Genomic DNA, 12,168 nt, shown 5'->3' with positions numbered 1-12,168 from the left:
ATCCTTCCACGCTTCCTCTACCTCTTTCAAAATATACCCTATTACCCGGGAGCCTACTTCTTCAAAAGACTTCGGTCTGAACTGCTTCGCCTATTTTGGGGCGGGAAACAACCGCGCCTCAGCTGGAAAGTATTGACGCAACCGTATGACCGGGGTGGATTCGACGTGCCTGACTTGGAGGTGTATTACCTCAGTGCGCAGGCTCAACATGCTTATTATTGGATTCACCCCACTCCCTTCATGCCTCAGGTGGCAGCTGAGGACTGGATAGTTCACCCGCTACCGCTTAAGGGCATGCTGCTGGGCCAGATCGGGGACGTTGAGACGCCTGCCACCACTGTAACTTGCACCATGGACGCTTGGCGTAGAGTGACTAGATTACTGGAAGCCCCCATGCTCTACTCACCGGCGCTGCCCCTTTCATATCATCCGAAGTTATCGCTCCTGACGGAAAATGGATTTCACTCCATGTGCAACCGCATCCAACTTCATACCTGGGGGGACTTATTTCATGAGAAGCGGTTTCGCACTAAGGAGCAGTTCTTTGGTGCTACTCCCCCGACGCCAATGGAGGTCTTTTATTACATCCGGCTCCGACAGGGTATGAAGGAGATAATTCCTGGCTACCCGGAGGAACCGGGCGCGGTCCTGCCGCTGCACATCATGCTTGTTTCGGACGGCAGACATTTGGTGTCGAAGCTATATTCGGCCATTCGAGAGCAACGGCCCCCTGTTCCGTCCAAGGCACGTACTGCCTGGGACGCTGACCTACCCACTGCTCTCACTGATGAACAGTGGGGATACTGCTGCTCGGTTACCGCAGGAGTCTCCTCTAGTTGTAGACTGAAAATTATCCACTATAAATTTGTGCAACGGTATTACTATACCCCAGTTCGGAAACTGCGATTTCGACTGTCGGATGACGACAGATGTGCGCGTTGCCGTGCGGAGGGCGCAGGTTTCCTCCATCTGGCCTGGGAATGTGGAGTAATTCGGGAATACTGGGAGCAGGTGCATGCCGCGTTGCAGGTGATGATCGCTGGTCCTCTTGACCTTGAGCCGGTGATGATGCTGCTGGGTTATACCAAAAACATTCCCAAATCGGATTGCAAGTTTGTCGATCTCGCGCTCCTTCTAGCTAAACGGAGGATTGCATGCAGATGGGGGAGAGGGAGGGCACCTAAGTTTAAGGAGTGGCTGGACGACCTTAAGTACTGCCAGGACCAACATGGCGTTTATGCGGACCTTATGCCTGCCCGCTGCAGACACAGGGACTTCTGGTCCCCCCTGCAGGTTTACTGGCTGTCCCAAGCTGCCGGCAGCGACTCCTCCGGTGAAGACGAGCCGATTCCTGGCCCATGAGCGTGAAAATGCACATTACACTGCACTCACCATGATGCATACCACCCGATGGATTGGCCCTTGACCAGTAGTGCTCCACCCCTTATATTCCTCCCGTGGTTGGCTCCCTGGGGCGCGCAGCGGCTCCCTATCCACCTGGGCACACTCATAACATGTCGATACACCGGGCGCCGGGAGTGTCTCACTGGGCGACGACAGGGAGCCTTCGGACTGATGACATTACGAACTCCTGGTTCTCCTTGCTGAGGGGATGCCTGACTACGAGGGTGGGGGGGGGTCCCCCCCTTTACTAATTGCACAGCTACGATGGCGGGGGGAGGGATGCAGGCGCAGTGGCTTCTGACTCCGGAACATTGTTGGAATTCATCTATGTTGTACCTTGCCCGCTGCAGATGATGGGTATCCGCTGAATGTACCATGATCGATACTGTACAGGATAATTGATGCTGTTACTGTCATGACTATGTGATGCACAATGTTAATAGAAAAAGGTTTAAAAAAAAAAAAAACTTTACCATACACCGGATCGCATTGCACAGTGGGGTGGTACTACAGGGACTACCTGTCCTCGCTGCAGTACTCCGGCAGCGGATAGTATACATATTTTTGCGTTATATCCTTAATTAAGAACACTGTTGAAAGGTATTGAAGAATTTATGGATCGTATGCTTGGATTGGATGTGATGTTAACACCAACTGTAATTATGTTAGGGGTTAGGGCAGTGGTTCCCAAACTTTTTTGACCTGTGGCTCCCCTGACCTAATTGGCAGTTGGCCGTGGCTCCCCACCATTTTTTTACCGGTGGGTTGGTTATTTATGCCAGCTGCTGCTTTCAGTACCTTTTGGTACTGAGACCCGCTCTGAGAAAATGGAACATTGAGTTTGGTCTGACGTAATCAGTATCCCCAGCCTTATTTTTACATTAAAAAGGTCTGTCCTTCCATCTGTGTGCCCATCTATATCCAAACATATTCAACCATTTGCACACCTATCCACCATATATCCTTCCGTCCATCATTTCACTCATCCATCCCCCCTTTCACTCATGCATCCATTATTCATCTACCCACCCTTTCACCCCATCCATCTGTACAATCATCCATGCATCCACTCTTCCACCCAGCCATCCATCCATTCACTTACTCATCCATCCACCCATTCACTTACTCATCCATTCACCCAGTCATTTATCCTTCCACCCATCACCCTTTCAGTCATTCATCCTCCCTTTCTCTCTCCATCCCCCTTTCACTTATCTATCCATCTACCCACCCATTTACTCATCCAGTCATGAATCCATCCATTGATCCTATTACTCATCCATTCTTTCACTCATCCAACCATCCGTTCACTCATCCAGCCATCCGTTCTCTCATCCAGCCATCCGTTCTCTCATCCATCCACCCTTTCACTTCACTCATCTATCCATCCTTTGGTCCATCTACCCCCTTTCACTAACTCATCAATCCTTACATCCACCCTTTCACTCATCCATCCATTCACCATTTCACTTATCAATTCATCCATCCACCCATTCACTTGCCCATCATCTACCCTTTCATTCATACACCCATCCATCCTTTCACACACCCATCCACCAATTCACTCGCCCATCAGCTGCCCTTTCACTCATCCATCCATCCTTTCACACACCCATCCACACTTTTACCCATCCATCTACCCTTGCACCCATAGATCTACCCTTCCACCCATACATCCATCTATTTACATTTTCTCTCATCCATACTTCCATTCATTCACTCATCCATCCATCCTTTCTTTCATTATTTATCCATTCCCCCTTTCATTCATGCATTCATCCTTTCAGTAATCCATTCAGACATTCCTTCACTTATTTACTCACCCACCTTTTCACATTATGAGCTGAGCCTTTGTTTGCAGAGTGGCAGGCAGAAGAGTCCCATCAAGAATGAACTGCAGCAAGGGGTGGGCTGGTGGAGAGTTCACTATGCCCCTGCACATAGGCAGACTGAAAACGTAGAAGTCATGCATGATGCACAGAGCCAGGATGTGAGGTTACTGTAACATGGTGTTGTTTCCACGGCTTTAAGCGGTGTAAAAAAACTGGGGGTTCTCTTCAGAGGGGGTGTTTGACGTCATTATGAGCGCAGCTTAAAACACCTAGGCTAAAAATATGCGCTTAGCATAGTGTCCTGCCTCACTGGTATTATGTTGTCTCTGTCATTGCATCCAGATATATAATACAGCAAGTATCATTACACCCCAGCAAGCCAGGACTATTGGCTTTGTCAATGGTTGCTAGTTCCTTAAAAAAAGAAAAGGAGCAACCATGGCTTTGTTGAATACAATATTGAAAATACTTCAGTTCTAAAATGACAGGACAGTGTTCTTTTAAACTTATTTTACAGGCTCCTTAAATGAGGTGTTTGCTAACGTTGCAGCGTTTATCGTACAGAATGCCCTTCTATACTCAGAAGCAGGAGGAGGCCGCCACATGGTTTCACACCCCCAGACTGCCCCATTGTCATTCAGTAAGTGGCAATCAGCGGCATACTGAATGACAATGGGCGGGAGGGGCTGCTCTTGTGCTCCTGGAGGAGTGCGAGGTGCCTCCAGCAGCAGGGGTGAGGCCTCTCACAGGGGAGCAGCGCTGCTCTCTGTGATGGCCAAAATTATAGATAGTGTGCGCGGCGCCCCTGGAACCTCATTACGGCGCACCGGGGCGCCGCGGCGCACAGTTTGGGAACCACAGGGTTAGGGGGTTTGATGGTGAATATTGCGAATTTTTATTTGTAGCAATGGCGGTGTATAGATTGCTGATTGCCAGAGCCTGGCTGGATATAGTACCTCCAGTAACTCAACAATGGATTGCCTTGTTAATGGGGACTTTCAATCTAGAAAAAGGCATATATGCTAGGAAAGGAAAAAGGGCAAGGAGGTTGGGAAGGCAAATATGGGAACCAGTTCATCGATGGAAAGAAAGGTTAAATGAAAGTCATAACTGATTTAACACTTTTCGTTGTGTTCTGTAGGTTAAATGGAAGTAAAAGTGATGTATAATGTTATATAGAATTTTTGTTCTTTAGTACTTGATTAATATATGTACTTATATTTTGTGTATTTTGTGTAGTGCTATACGTGTGCCCATAAAATCTTTTAATAAAAATATTTTTTTTTTTTAAAAGTTAATTTTCTCTTGTGTATCTATGCTGTATAGCAAAATATTGTGATTAGAGCTATTGCCATTTTTCAAACCAGACAGGCCTGATAAGAGGTTGTTCCACATTGTATCTATTTTTCTTCCCCCTCCGCTTATGCCACAAAGAAATTGGGGGTACCTCAGTGCATTTGCATTGTTTGACCACTTCTGGCACGTTTTAAGTTGGGGAATTAAGTCCCTTTGAATGCTGAGGGTACCTGGGGTCCAACTAGCCCACCAGGTACCTCCAGTAAGTACCACAGAGCTACGCTGTAGAGGTGTAAAAAGGGGCATGGCCTGGACCACCTCTCTGCAACGAAGGCCCCTGGAGCTTACTGGAGAAACCTGGTGGGCTAGTTGGCCCCCAGGGGCGCTCAGGATTGAAGGGGAATGAATTCCCAACTTAAGACGCCCACAGGGCGTGTTTGCACACATGTCACTTCAGGCCCAGTCCCCTTCCTTCACCACTGTGCAAACGTGCCCGTGGCATGTTGTAAGTTGGGGGATTAGGACCCCTCGAATTTTCAGACATGTTTGTAAAGAAGGATACGAAACGAGGCACTGCATAAATTCCTCATCATGTAGGGGGTCGTGCTGGGGGTAGTATTGTAGGGTAGGGCAAAGATTTTTAGGCAGTGTAGGGGGTCGTGCTGGGGTAGTGTTTAGGGTTTAGGTTAGTGCAGGGGTCGTGCTGGGGTAGTGCTTTGGGTTTAGGATAGCGCAGTGGTGTTTGGGTAGTGTAGAGGTCGTGCTGGGGTTAGAGTTTTAGGGTTTAGGGTAGCGCAGTGGTGTTTAGGTAGTGTAGGGGGTCGTGCTGGAGGTAGTGTTTTAGGGTAGCGCAGTGGTGTTTGGGTAGGGTAGCGGGTCGTGCTTCAGGTAGTGGTTTAGAGTTGAGCAGTGGTGTTTGTTTGGGTAGTGTAGGCGGTTGTCGGGGGGTAGTGTTGGCGGTTGAGTTTAAGGGTTTAGGTTAGCGCAGTGGTGTTTGGGTAGTGTAGGAGGTCATGCCGGGGGTAGTGTTTTAGGGTAGCGCAGTGGTGTTTGGGTAGTGTAGGGGGTCGTGCTGGGGTAGTGTTTTTGGTTTGGGGGTAATGCAGTGGTGTTTGGGTAGTGTAGGGGGTTGTGCTGGGGTAGATATAGAGTTTAGGGTAGTTCAGTGGTGTTTGTATAGTGCAGGGGGTCATGCCGGGGGTAGTGTTTTAGGATTTAGGGTAGTGCAGTGGTGTTTGGGTTTGTAGGGTTCGTGCTGGGGTAGTGTTTTATGGTAGTACAGTGGTATTTGGGTAGTGTAGGGGGTTGTACTGGGAATAGATATAGGGTTTAGGGTGGTGCAGTGGTGTTTGTGTAGAGTAGGGGGTCCTATTGGTGGTAGATTTAGGGTCGTGCAGTGGTGTTTGTGTAGTGTAGGGGGTCGTGCTGGGGTAGTGTTTTAGGGTAGTGCAGTGGTGTTTGGGTAGTGTAGGGGGTTGTGCTGGGGGTAGATATAGTGTTGAGGGTAGTGCAGTGGTTGTGTAGTGTAGGGGGTAGTGTTTTACGGTAGTGCAGTGCTGTTTGTATAGTGAAGGGGTCGTGCTGGGGGTAGTGTTTTAGGGTTAAGGGTAGTGCAGTGGTGTTTGTGTAGTGTAGGGGGTAGTGTTATAGGGTTTAGGGCAGTGCAGTGGTGTTTATGTAGTGTAGGGGGTCGTGCTGGGGGTAGTGTTTTAGGATTTAGGTAAGTGCAGTGGTGTTTGTGTTAGGTAGGAGTCATGCTGGGGGTTGTGTTCTAGGGTGGTGCAATGGTGTGTGTAGTGTCGGGGGTTGTTCTGGGGTAGATTTTGGGTTTAGTGCAGTGGTTATGTAGTGTAGGGGTTTGTGCTGGGGGTAGATTTAGAGTTTAGGATAGTGCAGTGGTGTTTGTGTGGTGTCGGGGGTCGTGCTAAGGTAGATTTAAGGTTTAGGGTAGTGCAATGGTGTTTTGGTCGTGCTGGGGTAGTGTTTTAAGGGTTAGGGTAGTACAGTGGTGAATGGGCAGTGTTGGTGGTCGTGCTGGGGGTAGATTAAGCATTTCGAGTAGTGCAGTGGTGTTTGTGTAGTGTAGGGGGTCATGATGGGGGTTGTGTTTTAGGGTTTAGGGTAGTGCAGTGGTGTTTGTGTAGTGTTTGCAGGTTCTTGCTGGGGGTAGTGTTTTAGGGTAGTACAGTGTGTGTAGTGTAGGGGCTCGTGCTGGGGGTAGTGGTTTAGGGTAGTGCAGTGGTGTTCGAGTAGTGTAGGGGGTAGTGCTCACCAGGGAAATAACTGCTGGTATTGAAAGTGTTTGATCAGTCTGCATGTCAGAATTTTCAAATTAAATAGAAGAGGATTTGAGATCTCTCTTAAAACATGCCCTATTTTTTCTTTCTACAACACGAACCATAGTTTTTATGACAAAATGAACCCCCTCTTTGTATTCCTTTTTAAATTAAATGTTTTAAGTGTTACCAGTTTATTCCAATCAAGATGGCTTCAGGTGTGCCATACTTTGTCAATAGTAAGGCTGTTAGCGCTCTAGTTGTTCTTTAGAACACTCTGAGGAGCTGCAGTAGAACACAAAGGAATCAACTGACAGTCTCTTCCCTTGTTGGATGTACATGTTTTACTGAGAGTGTCAGACTTCATTATCACATGACTGAGAAAGATAATGTGAATTTACAGAAATTATGCCCCCTATTTTTAACTTCTGGAGCACCTTCCAAACCTCTATGAGACAAGCGGGAGAAAATAGTTTTCTCTCAAACAGGATTCATGATATCTCAGCAGAAGGCTTTTTCACATGGTAAAATCACCTTAGAACACACCACAATTCCTAAAATTAGTATGGTACAATCAAATAAATATTTAGAATGTAACTAAAGTATTAAAACCTTCTATTGACTGCAATGCTTTTTAATGAGGTGCTATCATGTTTATTGGTCCCAAAATGGCTGCTAACACTTCTTGGATGAAGTGCTGACAGCCAATCAGATCTCACGATGAGATGTGTTGTTAGGCTCCGCCCAGATATATATGTACTTTGTTCCCTTAATATCTAAAAAACTACTGAACAGATTTACACCATTTAAGCAAAAGGTAAAAATCTGAACTAAGGGCGCTAGAGGGCGCACAAGCGGAATGGCCGCCGAGTGGTGAGGCTCCTGCTGCCTGGACAAAATATCCTTAATTAATCCTTATTAAATAGTCTGCCACTTGGAAGCCACAACGCCCATGTGTTGCTGATACTATCCTCCAACCTCGGCGAAAGTTTGAGGCAGATTGCTTGCTCCCAGCCTGAGCGACGCGGCCAGATCGTTTTCCCCAGGAGTGGCGCTGGAGCGCTAGGGTGCATGCTGTACGGCGATCAGAGGCAGGGGAGTCTGAGGCTTGCCACGAGGCAGGTAGGCCCGGATGGCTGGCGACGTACTACAGAGAGACAGCGCCTGGGGCTCCCACGCCGTTGCAAGTGCCCTACAGAGATGCGAAGATAACGGGCCCTGCGGGCGAGAATCATCTGGTGGGGGGAGGCATTGCATGGTGGCCCTTGAGGCGGAGCTCTGCGGTCACTGCGCCCAGAGCCCTACCACGTGGACGCCGCCTCTGGTTGCCATTGGGGTGCGACGGAGGGCGCACTATGGGGCTCCCTGCACGAGGCCACGCATGATCCTGAGCTGCAGCTCTTGGTAATAGGGTCGGGGTTGGGGCTTGCTGTTGCGGTTCCACCGACTAGAGAAGTGGGCTGCTTGCCGTGGGTCGCTGTGTGCGTGGCGTGACTGGCCGCAGTATTGCCCGCACATGGTGTTGACGTTGGATGAGGATGCCACTGGAGAGCTACGAGGCATGAGCAGAGACGCCATGAGATAGGCTCAGTGTTGGGCTTGGAGTCCGTCCGGTGGTTTACGGGGAGCGGAGGCCGGACGCTGCAGAGATCATCGCATGTGTTGGCATCCCGGCATTCTGTCGGAGCACTGGAGTCAGTCAAGTCAAGTCATAAAATTTGTATAGCGCACTACATACCCAGAGGGTTTCAAGGCGCTTAGGAAGGGGAGGAGGATTATTTGTCAAATATCCACGTTTTAAGCTGCTTTCTGAACGCTAGGTGGTTCTGGGTGAGGCGAAGGTAAGCGGGGAGTGAGTTCCATGTTTTAGCAGCCAGGTATGAAAAGGATCTGCCTCCCATGGTGGTCTTGTTGATTCGAGGTACAGTGGCGAGGGCTTGGCTGGAAGAACGTAGTTGGCGGGAGGGGGTGTAGAAGGACAGTCGAGAGTTGAGGCAATCTGGTCCGATGTCGTAGAGTGATTTGTGTGCGTGGGTAAGCAGTCGGAAAGTGATCCTCTTATTGACGGGTTGCCAGTGGAGGTCTTTAAGGTGACCAGAGATGTGTTCGTTGCGTGGGATGTCTAATATGAGCCTGGCTGAGGCGTTTTGGATTCGTTGGAGTTTCTTCTGGAGTTTTGCGGTAGTACCCGCGTAGAGGGTGTGTGATCACCCCTGCTTGATATGCTTGCATGATCATGTTGTCATATGGTGAAACTACAGGAGTAGTGGACAGTCAAATAATAGGGGCAAGGCAATATAGATAGTTGGAGACTGACATTTACAAAGCTGGAAGACCTGGTGGGCATTCTACACACTTTGACACGCGGATATCCTTAGTGCTTGGCCCTGGTGAGGTGACAGAGAGGCTGTGATATAACCTGTTCTCAGACAACATGGGGAGGCTGGACAATCGACCAACCGAAACTCACTTTCAAGGTGGCCAAGGAGGGACCCAAGCCTGCATCATCGACGGCTTAACCGCCTGGCGCGGACACTGCGAGTGGTGGAGCGGTGCCTACAGACCTAGATATGCGCCAAATACTGCAGGAAATGAGGCAGGGGTTCGCCACTATGGTGGATAGGATGTCCTCAAGAATGGACGCACTGGTGCACAAGGTTTACCTGCATGAGGAACGGTTGAAGGAGGCTGAAAGGCGTGTCTCGGACTCGGACGATGCCACGGCCAGTCATGCAACGCGGTTGGCGCGGATGGACAACATCCTCCGGACAATTGCGGCTAAAAATGAAGATTTAGAACCCCGGAGTAGGCGCAACAATATACGCGCAATTAATATTCCGGAATCCACCAACACGGGGCGTATGGAGGATTTTATTGAAAAACTTCTGCTGTCCGCGATTGGAGATGAGGCTTTCTCTACACAATTCATCGTCGAGCGTGCACATAGATCTTTAGGCCCACAGCTGAAGCCCGGCCAACCGCCAATACCCATCATTGCGCGCTTGCTAAATTATAGGGACCGTGACGTGGCCTTATGTGCTGCTCGCGTGAAGCAAAATCTGGTGTACGAAGGTGTGACATTTTCAATTTTCCTGGACTTTACTCCGTTAGTCCAGGAAGAACGTCGCAAGTTTCTGGAGGTGAAAAAGAAATTGCGTGCAGCGCAGATCGACTATGCGCTACTGTATCCAGCGAGGCTGCGCCTGATGCACTAGGGCAAACAACATTTTTTCACCAACCCGCAACAAGTGGAGGACTATCTCCGGCAATGGAAGCGTGCGCATTGTGGAGCAGATGGTTGAGACGCGGCGCACGTGACAATATTCAGGAGGAGGGCGATGATGATTGAACTTTCATGTGTGCACTTATGATCTACTCCCATGGACTGCCTTTGGGACATGATACGGAGGTGGAATAGCTGGAGGCACTACGTAATACACAGAACAGGGATGATTGTGGTGTTCCAGTGGTAACGTATTCCAGGCCCCACCGCCCACCCCTTGGCTAGAGCCCAGTGGTCGCACAGGTCCCGGGGCTTGAGGAGGTACAGTGGCTGTGTGACTGTCTGAAGCGTTTTCCCCATGGGTGATCCCCTCTGTTGACTTATATCATCGGGATAGCGATGGTGTTATTGTTGGGTGGGAAGGGTGGGGGGTTGAAAGAATCATCTGGCATGTTGAGATTGCTTCAGTGGGGGGGGGAGATATGGGGAGGGGGAACTGGTGGTATGTTGCCTTTTTCTCGACAGTGAGTGGGTGGGGTGTTTAGTATGGGGGGTTTTGGACACTACCGGTTGTTCTTGGTGGGAAGACTCAGCAGGGCGACCAGGGTGGGTGATGATATTGATGGCTGCTTGGGGGTGCCTCAAGATGGGAGGGGGTGGTGGGGGATGTTACGAGTTCTGTTGTTGGTGTTTGACGCACGATTCATTCTGTGGAACGGCATTGGATGTTGGGGGATGGTGATACCATTCCATGCATTGCGGTTGGACAATGCTTATATGGAATATGCTACTTACCAGTATGCATCTGTTCTTGGCATAGAGGGCTGCAGAGTGGTACATTATGAATAGATCGCCATCTGGTGTTGGGCTCGGATGATTGCACTTTGTTTTTCTCTTGGAGAGTCTTTTGTATGTTGGTGACTCCTCCCTTAGTTGGTAGTGCGCATGGGCATCGGCTCCATCCTTAGATTGTTTTTTTCCGCCATCGGGTTCGGATGAAGATCGAGACGCTCCAGATCAACTTCAGAAGAAAGTGATTTTTCGGCGCGTATTCCCTTTCCAATTCGACGGTATTGTTAGCGAACGCGTTCTTTTCCATTCCGACGCGTTACAAATTCAAAATAGAAGAGAAAAACTTGGATCTACGTCGAAGAACAGGAGACCTTTCTCGACGCAGTCAAGCCCGGAGTCCATGGAAAGGACTCCATTCAAAAAATGTCCATCGTGTGGTGCTAAGTTCCCACACAAGGACCTACACGAGGTGTGCAACCTCTGTCTATCGCCTGAACACGAATCCAGGGACTGCGAAGCCTGCGCAGCATTCTCCTCCAAGCTAACGATTAGAAATCGTCGAGCCCGAAGACACGAGGCTTCCAGAATGCAGGCGGGTTACTGCCACGCATACTTGTAAGATAATGTCCCGGAATATTAGAGGACTTAGGGACCCTCGTAAGTGCAGACACGTTGTGGCCTATCTGGATAGGCATAACGTAAACATAGTACTCTTGCAGCAGACACATATCGCCCCTCAGCCTCACCCTTCCTTTGCTAGCAAATGGGCAGGAGTCAGAGTTTTTTCTAATTATTCTTCCTATGCTAGGGGCACTGCCATACTGATACATCGCTCGGTCACCTTCACATTACTGGGGCAGCCGGTGGACAAGGATGGATGCTATGTAATACTGTGGGGGAGGCTGGGAGGGGATGCCATTACTATTGTCAATTGCTATGCTCCGAACACGGACGATCCAGAGTTCTTTACACTATTGTGGGGTAAAATCTTAGATGTTGGGTCTCGACACATTGTCTGGGGAGGTGACTTTAATGTGGCAGTGACGCCCTCGCTGGATAGAGCTGACGGTCAGGCGCATTATCATCCTAGGATGCGAGAGGCCTTGAGGGGTGTTATAGAGGAAGGAGGACTTGTGGACAGTTGGAGATATATGCACCCCGCACTACAGGAGGGCACACATTTTACTCCTTACACAGGTACATGGGCGAGACTTGATTATTGTTTCTTCACTAGCGACTTAGCTCTTGGGGTTACTGAGGCCACACATCTTGCTAGAACCCAATCGGATCATTGCCCTGTCTTAATCACACCGAGTATAACCGGAAATGATCGGCCAAAGTGTGC

At 49.3% G+C, this 12,168-nt stretch overlaps 1 protein-coding gene across 1 annotated transcript in view; it reads right to left on the bottom strand.

The window, feature by feature from the left end:
* The window catches only part of TDRD6 (tudor domain containing 6), a 2,323,386-nt gene that overhangs the window by 193,525 nt on the left and 2,117,693 nt on the right, over positions 1-12,168 (bottom strand). The gene's annotated exons all lie outside the window — the stretch shown is intronic.

The sequence above is a fragment of the Lissotriton vulgaris genome, chromosome 6 (genome assembly GCF_964263255.1).
Source record: "Lissotriton vulgaris chromosome 6, aLisVul1.2, whole genome shotgun sequence".
NCBI classification, from domain to species: Eukaryota; Metazoa; Chordata; class Amphibia; order Caudata; family Salamandridae; genus Lissotriton; species Lissotriton vulgaris.
Note: the sequence above shows the minus strand (reverse complement) of the source record. Positions and strands in the feature narration are given on the sequence as shown.